Below are 11,428 nucleotides of genomic sequence, written 5' to 3'. Positions count from 1 at the left end.
TACGCGATCTCATCCAAAACAAACTATTATTACGGATGATATTGGTCGGGAAAGCCTCCTACTCGGTGTTAAACTTGACCAGGCCGATCGGTGCGGGCTGGCAACGGCGGGGGTGCATCGGCGTGGGGACGTCGTACAGCAAAAACGATGGATTTGGCTGCATTGCGTCAATGTGTAAAGGGTTGAACGGAGCTCCTGTGGGTAGCTTCGATCCCGACTGCGAGCCTGGGGTGAGCATTACGCATTTGCTGGGTCTGCGCCTCCGTTGTGGAATTCCCTGCCGTTGGAAATTCGTTGAACCGACAATTTGGTTACTTTTAAGTCGCGTCTAAAAACGCATTTTTCTCAAGTCCGTTTATTCTATTTAGCTGCTTCTTCTCTCTTGGCCTTTTTCTTAATCTTACAATGCGCCTTGAGACATTATTGGAAGGCGCCTTACAATTACATGTTAATTATTATTACTGTATATATAGCCAAAGAGGTTATGCTCAACACAAACAATGGGTCGCAAAACGGATTGCCAAAGGCTAACAATAAAGTGCGGTCAGAATTTCCGACCACTAAAGCGGCATTGGCAAAGACAACTGCCAACATAGTATACATATTTGTTTCGGAACAAGTTGTATCAGAAACTGTATTTATACTGCAGGAGGAATCCGATGAGCCATAAAGCTCTTTTTTTACAGATGTCCAGTCGGGGCACGGGGTAAGAACGTTACAACAACAGACTGTACAACAACAGGATACGAGTGCAAAGTACAAGAAAGATTTTAAAAATCACCCAAACACAAACAAATACAACACGAAACCATCGCCATCCTACCAGGCAAAGCCCAATGAGGTATCCACCTAATTTGTTCAGAAGCGACCTCTGGCCACAAATGATGGCACAACAAAGTGACCCCATCATTTGGACACATCGATCGGAGATGACTTGAAGGTGGCGAGTGTCGTGAGTGGCTAGCATGACGCACGCCTGCTCTAGAGGCTGCTACGGCTTCGTCTCCACCAAAGCTCGTTCGTTGGGAGATCGCGAAATACTGAAATCGCCACAAGTGTGGCATGATACGTGCATTGCTTTTGTACGATTCGCCTTTTGGCGTTCTCTGGTCTGACACCGGTGAGACTAGGCCATTAATCGAAGGCTGTCTCTGGTGTAGGCCAATCAGTTTCAAAGCTAATGCGTATATTAATTATCAGAGCATGTTTGTATGTTTTGCCACAAGTACGTGTGGTTAATGCAGAAATTGATGTCTTGCAAAAGGTATCTCTTTGGTGTTTGAACCTCGTAAGGCCTGTTTTCATTGACAGAAAGGGTAAACACCTATTCTTATTTTTCATCATGTTGAACTTCTTTCACACCGTACTTAGCCAACCGTGCTAATGGGAGGTGCGAGGGAAGGACAACAATCTAAACACAATAAGCAGTTCTAAAGAAACGAGTTTGTCAATCCAGATGATGATTTTAAATGTGCCATAGCTCCAGTGGCTTTTTTCCTAACATCGGAAGGAAGAGCGCATTCCAGACGGCCGCAGGAGCGCGTCTGAAAGCGCCGCGCGATGCGGTGACCACCACCGTCGTTCGATGGCCGAGCCTGGTGTTGTTGTTGTACGGGACAATCACAGCAAAGTAAACAAAAAACGATACCACGGACGACGTTAGTTTGAGAGTGTAATCACGTGTTTATTTTCACATTCGTGCTTGTAAGCAAGTGACGCTTACACGCAGCAACGCACTGCCCACACAATAGCGGCGATACGTTGAACAAATAGCCCCTCGTGGCAAGTCAACACTGCCGTGGAGAGCCTGGACCCCGCCATAGGAATGTGGAAAGTCCCACCACCGGCTCCGGTCCACGGAGAGATGTTGACGACCACTCCATCGACAACCGCGCTCGTTTGAGCAGGAAGTCATGTCTGACGTTTGTCCCATACTCTGGCAGATGCAATTTTATTTATTTTCTTGTGGTCATGATCGCGCAATGATTCCAGTAAAGTGCAGCTCTGTCGCATATCCGACTCGCAGGCGGGATGTGTAAAAAATCAACAACTATCAGATGCGTGAGCAATCTATAGTAGACGTTCACAGTGTGGAAGAGTAGGCCAAATACTAAAGAACTCCGTCTCTCTCTCTCGAGGGTATTTGGATGGCGTTCTCCCAGAAGCGTCGTTGAGCATCTGGAGGGGCTGCGTATTTGTTTTACCCCCCTGATGTGCAATGAGTGACACCACCACCACCATCGTTGCACATGCTCTGCACTGGATGCGGATGGGTTAGTAATGGGCGAGCGCGCGCGCGTGCGGTGGTCCGATATGCGACGCTGTACGGGGCCTCCTAAATGTCAACGGAGGCGATGGGTGTACCTACCGTCTTGTGCCAGCCACCTCGGTGCGCATCCCATTCCCTGCCGCTGAGCGCGTGGGGGAGCATGGCACCCGGCAACTGCGAACCTGGCCACCCGGGTTCGATCCCCGCTCGCGACCGCACGACACCTGCGGCGATGAATCTGAACCGGTCCCGGGTTCCTCCGCCCCCCTAGGTCGAACTGGTGCAGTGGCGGTATCGTAAACGTGGCCACAAAGGGAGACAAAGGCGGCCCGGCGTGGTGCTGGCCACCCAACCCACCCCCCTCGCTAACAGCACTTGCCCCAACAGTCTGTCAAGGCTATACGGGGGGGGGGTAATCTTTTGTCTTTGTGTGTCCCCCGCGTGTCCTCTCCGGCGTGCAGAGGGGGGGGGCAGGCGGCAGGGGCTTGCGGTCGGTCGCGGCGATCCTCCGGGTTGACGCGAAGCAGTGGGAAGCAGCAAGAGAACCCTTACCATTATTGGTTACAATAATGGTAACGGTTTTATTGCCACTCCCCCAGGGTCGTTCATCTTCTTGAGCTTCTTCCCTCCATTCAAGGGCCCCCCCCTCGCCCTCAGCCCAATACCGTCATGCCATGTTACACGTGTAATGCGTATTATAGGCCGTCGTGGGTTCGCTGTGCTCTGATAGACACATTCACCACTCTTGCAGAGATAACAAAAACCAAAAATCAATTAGAGAGCGATAAACATGCTGGTGGACAGGTGCCATCGAGATTGTGGAGAGTCATCGAGTGTTCGTCTCTGCGTCTCCACTGACACGGTGTTTCCCCACCTGAGTAATGTGCAGAGATATATCAATCAGCGAATATATCAATTACTTTACAGCGAAATCGATTCCAAAAAAAACGAATTACAACATATCCATGTTGGGCAACGGTTAGTTTTTTTTTTAGTTTAAAATATCTTCTACAGAATGAATACGTTTGCTTCTATATACAATTGAGCACACACCATTATTTTTGACAATTCTCTAAAGTGCAATTCTCATTCTCAGTTGTCAATCGACTGCCGGTCATCCTACGTCTAGATTTGGCCCTCAACTCTGGAGAAGACTACGGGAATATCCACGACTGGCTCCGAGTGAACGCCCGCTCATCGGGAGGAAACCCTTTGACTCTTGACTCGGGGAGGCGACGCCGTTCGTGGGCCTCGCCGACGCAGACAAGGACATAGCCCTCCGCAGCACATCATATATACTGTAATGGTTCAGCAGTGATTTACAGTATAGTATGATATCCTGCACAGACGTGCTAGTCGGGAAGTCCCGCTTGTGGCCCATGTCGAGGCCAGCGGCGTGGAGTGTGCCACCCGCCGTGCCACCCGCCGTGCCACCCGCCGTGCCACCCGCCGTGCCACCCTCTGCGCGTTACCTAAACGAGACAAAACGAGACGACGCGGTCTGAACGCGCGAAACATCGAGCCGCGCTGAAGTTTTCGATCGACGGACACTCGGCTGTTCGCCACGTCGAATCCACATGGGACCGCCATAGGGCCTCGTTTCTCACTCGATATATTTTCGTATCCTACCCGGGAACGCTGCTGACTGGCTGGCTTGGGAGTAGCGATTACCGGTGTAAGGCACTACCACTAAGAGCACAAGGTACGCCTATTAACAACAATCCCATATTATTATGGTACACCTCTAATCCTACAAGTAGGTTAAGGGATATATGAGGCAGAAGGGGTGTGGATGGCGCTCCTGACTTAATGAAGCGCTGCTAGGAGGCAAATAATCCCCAACTGGAGTGGCTTGAAAAGGACTGAAAATGAGTGGCGGGAAATTTGAGTTGTCGAGGAAGACGCTGATAATAATCAGTTGCACGGGGGAAGAAATTGGGGGGTGACATGGCGGTTAGAGGGGGGGGCGCAGCAAAAGGAATGTGATGAGCAAGATACGAATGAATGAATGAATGATGCTGTAGCATCCTCTATTTGGTGAGAACGTATCGGCCATTTCCCGCATTACCGGCAGCATGACAAAGAAACCCCAAGACCGTGTTCGCTTAATGCAGCGGCCATGAATCGCGACCAAAAGTTCGGCAAAGTCCAGCCGTAGGCAACAAAAAATTAACCCGTAAAAACAAAGTTTTTCACTCTAAATCCTTTATATGCGTGGTGGCTAGAGTCCTCTCGTCCTCTGGCTTGAGATGGCTGCCACCTATGGGTCAGATGATTGCCTGCCACCATTAAGCAATTGGTAATTAAATATTAAAAAATCCAAAAAAGTGTAACATTTTCACGAAAATAAATTTTCACGCACAACGAGTCTGTGTGCAAAATGTCAGCTCGATTGGATCACGGGAAGTGGGTTAAAAAACGACCGAAAGATTTGCAAGGTCGTAAGCGTGCAAGCAAGCAAGTAAGTGAACTTAATATAAAGGATTTAAAAAATGGGGAAACGCGAGGTTGTGTTGTTTTTTTTTTAAAACCCCGCAGGTACAAAAGGCGCGCGTCGGTTTGACTCGTGATTGGAACGTGTTGTAACTGTCGGGAAGGACACGTTACAAACTTGCGGTCATTTCCCTTCCAAGTCTGATCTTGCATCACGGCATTTAGCCCCTCTCTCTCTCTCCACCGGCATGCTCGTGAAATTAATGTCGCCGGTGTTTTAGACTCACAGGTTTAATTTTTTTTTTAAACCTTAGTAACCCATCTCGAGTTCATTATTGAACTCGGGATGGGTAAAAAAAAACTAATACAATTACACCCCAATCAACATTCGGAAAAGAATCCGTGCTGGAGAATGATGAACCGCACTTTCCAGCACATTCGCCGACTGTGCCTGAGCTTTATTTATTGCTTTATCCATTCAAGCTTGAGGCCACTTGACCGTTTCTCGAAGGCTTTGAACGCCTGAAATTCTCTGCGGATTGTACCCGGCCCTTGCCCGATCGGTGACGTTCGCCTTCTTCACCTGTCAATGGCCGCGCGTTTCTGTGATCCGCGCACGCGTGAGCTGGGGGGGGGGGGGGGTGCGTTTTTGTCAATTGGTCATTCTGCTCCAAAAAGGGGGTCATGGTAAGCCGGGGTCAATTGCCATTCCAAGTTAAGTAATTCTCTCCTGCAGAACATCTGAACGTAGAGTACTTTCCATTCAGGCTGAAGCCACGAGATATATCTACACCGGATGGAATGGCAAAGCGTGATTGTCGTATGTGCCGTCGTAATGATAGTGATGGCCAGCATTTGGCAATCCACTGCTGGATGAAATGCCTCCCCCAACACGCCTTACTGGCCATGGGGGTTGTTGAACATACTTCACCATGCCGGTCAATGTGGGCTGGTGAAGTGGGCCGATCGGGGGGGGGGGGGGGGGGGTCGCGGTTTTGGGTGGGGTGGTAAGGCCCGGGACTAGTTTGAATAACACTCGCCACTGATGTTAGCCCTGGTCAGGAATCAAACGCTGAGATGCCTTAAATTAATTACTTTTGTTCCAAACAAAGTCGGGGGTGGGGGGCATCACTTTCCCATTCCACCCCATCTCTGAGGGTAAAGTTCTCGTAATTACGTGGCATACAAACCGCTATTTAAAAAAAATAATGTGTGAAACCAAATTTACCAGCGATGGGGGATCATTATCGGGCCGCCGGATTCGTAGTACGGTGCGCTAACCACTGCGCCACCACTCCCCACTGTACTATAGAAAAAAATCAAAGATCCCCCATATAGCTTTAACAGACTGTTGGGGCAAGTGCTGTTAGCGAGCACCTATGAAGGGTGATAAGGCGCACTAGAGAGTGGGTGGCCAGCACCACGCTCGGCCACCTTTGTTTCCTCAGTGGCGATGTTTGCACACCACATCGGTTACTCATTTGAGGCCAAGTCGACCTCGGGGAGGCCCAGAACCGGTTCAGATAATCGTCACCGGTGTTTCGAACTCGGGTCGCCGGGTTTGTAGCACGGCGTGCTAACCACTGCGCCACCACGCCCCACTGTACTATTTAGACACACACTATTAAAAGCAAAGTGCGCGGACTGCATCTCGCTTGGTTCGTGCGTTTTGAGGCGCGAAAAGCCACACCAGGAAGAAGGGCGGCTAACCGCTGAAATGTCACTTGTGCAGCCGTAAACACAATTTGATTTTTTAAAACACGTAAAGCGGAGGAATTGCAGGACGGCGATAGTTTTGTGTCCGACGGACGGGAAATGTTTCTGTGAGCCCCGGTGAGAGCCCCGGTGAGAGCCCCGGTGAGAGCCCCGGTGAGAGCCCCGGTGAGAGCCCCGGCGAAACGTGGGCCAAGACCTGGAGCAAGGGCTGCAGGAGAAACACGTGCACACAATCGCAAAGCACGGAAATCCCGAAATAAGGCGTAATATCAGTTTAAGAGAATTTACAGTGGAGCAGTGGCGTGCCGTGGGTTTTTGGGAGCATGCCCCCCCCCCCCCCCCTCGTGGTGGAAGGAATGAAAATTAAATTTGGAACCTGCTGTCCGATTTTCCCCCTCCCTTTCCTCCTTCTTCGTAGCCTGGGCCCCTCCGGCGTGTAGGCCCCACCGGTGCAATTACACCGCCCTCGATAGCTTACGTGCCCCATGCAGTGGAAAGTATCTACACAGATCAGCAAGAAGTTTTTGAAAAATTACAACAAAGATGAAGATTAAGTGAGGTCGAAGGTGGCACGAGAGAGGAAGCCGGTGTGCACGGGGCGAGACACGTGTCTACGCTGGCCCAAGGGTGGCCTCAGGAACCACGCATCCTCATGTGCACATAAGCATGGGACAATGCACGCGGTGGCTGCGTCGTTTAGAGACCATATTTCCATGACAAATCGTCTTTTTTGATACTCGGAGAAAATGTTACTTTCATGGATCTCAGTACATAACGGAAATTTGCCATTTAGTTCCTCAACATATTTGCCATACGCAAGGAATGGAATGAAAGTTGATTACACTTTGTACGACAATATTTTGTTTAAAAAAAAGCAGTGGAATTTAACTATTTTGGTTCCCAAAAGTTTGGGGATTTTTTTTTATGAGCAAGCGGAGTCACTTTCTAGGCATCGAATTCGGTGGAAATATTTTCGTTTGCCATCTGCGTTTACGAGCAAAGTTTTATTTATTTCGCCGTTGTAAATTTTTACAAAAAAATTACGGTCCATTCCCAGCAACGTTCGTCAGAAAATGTTAACTGCCGACTTCTGACGATTTAATTCGAGAATTTGAATGTTTTGTCTGTTCTCACGACCACCGTGACGACGACGATGATTCACGTTGTGAGCGGTGCTCACTCGCCACACCGCGTGGCATCTGGAGCCATTTTTTGTGGCGGCGGTGAACATTTCTAGCACGTGGTGGCTCCAGTGTTTGGTTACAAAAAAATATTTCCACCACATTTTTAACTTAATAAATGTTATAAACGAGAATAAGAGAAATGCGTGTTTATGTTTCACGTCATATGGAGGTCACGGGGTAAAAAAACAACCAACCCAATAATTATTTTTATTTTACATAACAAAAATGTTTTATCAGCTCCACCACATTTCCCCTTTTTCACTGCAGTACGTCCATGCAGACCGTAGCTACCGTGCATAAGTACACTTCAAGGGGTCGGACTACATCGCGTTGTAAAAATGACCGAATAAGACGAAACTCCGACAAGTTCAAAAAGACGATCGTTTACCTGTGTTCGATGAATTCTGGCGACGACCGGCGAGGGGCCTCGACTTGATGTCCCCTTCTCAAAAGTGTGCCCGGTGAGAGACGGCCACAGTGGGCACGTGCTTAAGTAACCAGCGCCGGAGACGGGGACGTCGCTGGTTGGCTGGGTGAGAGGGGCAGGCAGGGCAGGGCAGAGGAGGGGCAGGGGGGGAGGAGGGCAGGGGCGGGTGGAAAGAGGCCCCCCCCCCCCCCCCCCATCTGGGCCTGTGCGTGGAGGGCGTGAGCATGGGCACGAGCTGGGGCCGCCTGCACGACCGCTGATAAGCGCTGTGCTTGCAGTCAGTCTCCCTGACCCCCCCCCACCACCACCCCCCTTTCTCCCCTCCCCCCTGACCCAGCGAGATAACGGATGACCACAATGCTGGAGAAATTCATGCTCCGTTTTTAACTCTTTGACGACCAGTGTTTTTGTGTGTGTTGTGTTGTGTTGCCCACCGGCTTGTTTACTAGACATCTTCCCCGGTTCTGTCATGTCACAGGGATGAAGTTAATCTCTGGTGGTGTGGGCACACGGGTTAACTCCCCATCGGGGGTCAAGAGGTGGGTCATGGTACTATGAAGTTTGTGCAATTAATGAAATATATCTGAGAAAAAAAGTGTCTTGCTGGTCAAGCAAGCAATGGGGCAGCGCTCGTCCCTACAGGTGGCCCTGAGTCGGTGTTGGGAATTCCACATTCCTATGATGAGAGGTGGGGGGGGGGCAGTCTAGATTAAGGAATTTGAATACGTGTGAGATTCATAAATTGGACCCCAATTGAAAGTTATTGGAAAATGATCTAACGTATAAATGGTCAAGATTACATATTTATTCAGTGGCATTTTTATTACGTGGTCACAAAAAAAAATTAACCCGTAAAAACAAAGTTTTTCACTATAAATCCTTTATATGCGTGGCGGCTAGAGTCCTCTCGTCCTCTGGCTTGAGATAGCTGCCACCTATAGGTCAGATGATTGCCTGCCACCATTAAGCAATTGGTAATTAAATATAAAAAAAATCCTAAAAAGTGTAAAGTTATGGAATTTTTTTTCACGAAAATAAATTGTCACGCACAACGAGTCTGTGTGCAAAATGTCAGCTCGATTGGATCACGGGAAGTGGGTTGAAAAACGACGGAAAGATTTGCACAGTCGTAAGCAAGCAAGCAAGTGAACTTAATATAAAGGATTTAAAAACCACACGCACACCACAGTGAAAGCCACACGGCATGAAAATTTCACTTATTTTGTAACTGGGGCTGTGTGTTGTTTTGAGCGGTAAAAGAGAGGAATCAAGGAGGCAAATTACGATTTTTTTTTGTCGACTGCGACGAAAAGAAACGCAGCTACCAAGTTGGGCAATACGACACGGGATTCTTGGAAATTGGCCGGCGTACGTCCGAGCTCCGACACGGTCGGTTATTATTCCGCGTCTCAAAAACCCCTTCGCCACCCTAAACCACTTTAATTGCCAGAGGCCGCAATCCACAACAACACCCACAGCGTTGATAATCTAGGCAAAAAAACATTTCCACGAACGCGTCACTGCCAAAACAAAACCTGTCTTGTTTATAGATTTCATTTGCTTCACTTGGATGTGCGCGGCAATTGCATTTCTCGAAAGTTTTATATATTTACGTGTTTTTTATATTTATATTCGCCAAAGAAACTTTAGCGATGAGCAGTGAGCGTTCTAAAGTGGGGCGGTATCGGCTGGCTCAGGGGGTTCGTCGGGCAGCGATGTGCGTGGCCGTTGGGATGGAAGGGAAGGCCCTGACCAAATATTAATTCTGGCAACCCCCCCCCCCCCCCCAACTTTCAATCTATAAAACCCGAGCGTGATGACATGAAGAGAGATGTAGCAGAAGAGATTGTTGAGAGAAGAGGAATGTCGACACGCCGTAGAGATGGAGTAAAAATGAGAGAATGCTGATTCAGACGAGAGATTAGGGCGATCCGCCGGCTCGGGTCAACGAGCGTGTTGTTGAAACCTCTCCCGAGCCAATCGGAGATGCTTGCTTTTGTTTGTTTGAATTTGGGCTGATAGATTTTACGCAAACCTATTTTTTTTCTCACGAATCCCAACCCCCCCCCTCCCTGCTCCCTTGGGACGCTTGGGTAGGGGACACATCGCTAACGTTTGACGCCGCCACGGGTCGCGAGAAGCGTCCCCTATTAGCCCCCCACCCCCCCGCTCTCAACCAACAACGCCACCGCGAGCGGGCCACTGTGGTCTAACGAACGCCCCCCACTATCGGGCGGCAGCCACACGTGGAGACCGGGGGTGGGGTGAGGGAAGAGCGTTGGCCTCTCCCCCGTGACACCACACCCACCACCGTCCCCATCTGCGCTCTAACCACCACCGCCAGCACCATCACCACCGCCACCACCACCATCACCACCGCCACCACCATCACCACCGCCACCACCAACACCGCCACCACCACCGCCGCTACCATCAACACCGCCGCTACCATCAACACCGCCACCACCACCGCCACCACCACCGCCACCATCACCACCGCCACCACCACCGCCACCACCACCGCCACCACCATCACCACTGCCACCACCACTGCCACCACCACCACTGCCACCACCATCACCACCACCACCACCACTGCCACAACCACCACCGTCACCGCCACCTTCCACACCTAAGTCCGCCAGTAACCAAGGATTTGGGGGTGTGGCGGGGAGGAAAATGTCTCTCAAGAACTTCTGAGAAATGTTCTTTTGTCGTTGGGGCCGTTGCAATTTTGCCGTTCGAATGCTCACATAAAGTCTCGCCCGGCATCCCACCCACCCACCCACTCGCCGCCCCCCTCCACCCCCAAGCCGTACGGACAGAGATGATAGAGCGGCAGGCCATGCTTTCGGCTGCATCATCAACAATATTAGTATTAATATTCACATATTTTATATATCGCCCGCACAACGTGATGTCATGGATCTCTAGCAGCAGTTGTTTTCGTCCAGTGGACCTCCAAATGACAGCAATGAGAGCTGACACCTGCTGATAATTTATGCACTTCAAAATCATCTCCAATGAAAACGCATTTCTGTAGAACTGCTCTTTTGTGTTTGGTGTGTTGCCCTTCCCCGTACCTCTCGATTGGTACGGTTGGCTACGTACGGTGCAAAATAAGTTTCGACGGCCATACATAAATGCACCCAATAAAATGTATACAAATTAAAGATGTTCAGCCTCTAATCAATCCACTGCTGCATGAAGGCTTTTGGCCTCCCACCAGTCCTGGTTTTCTCAGGATCGCCCCCCTGCCTGTTGGGGCAGACATCTATAGGTCTTCCTCCGACCTTAAGGGTCCCGGTTTGTGCCAAGTTGCGTAACAATTCACCACTCGAGGCACAGGCAATGATTCACAGACACACGCACCTCCGATTGGCACGGTTGGCTACGTAT

General features: G+C 49.9%; 1 long non-coding RNA gene across 1 annotated transcript; it reads right to left on the bottom strand.

Annotated features, from left to right (window-relative positions):
- Nucleotides 1–1,663: 1,663 nt before the first annotated feature.
- Nucleotides 1,664–8,057, bottom strand: LOC133348989 (uncharacterized). Its single transcript, XR_009755859.1, has 2 exons — nucleotides 7,991–8,057; nucleotides 1,664–3,741 (listed from the first exon to the last, which is right to left on the bottom strand). It is a non-coding gene; the product is annotated as an uncharacterized LOC133348989 (long non-coding RNA).
- Nucleotides 8,058–11,428: the final 3,371 nt, after the last annotated feature.

Source organism: Lethenteron reissneri, chromosome 28 (genome assembly GCF_015708825.2).
Source record: "Lethenteron reissneri isolate LAM-NWPU_2019-01 chromosome 28, ASM1570882v1, whole genome shotgun sequence".
NCBI classification, from domain to species: Eukaryota; Metazoa; Chordata; class Hyperoartia; order Petromyzontiformes; family Petromyzontidae; genus Lethenteron; species Lethenteron reissneri.
The sequence above is the reverse complement of the archived record's forward strand: the minus strand, read 5'-3'. Positions and strand labels throughout refer to the sequence as shown.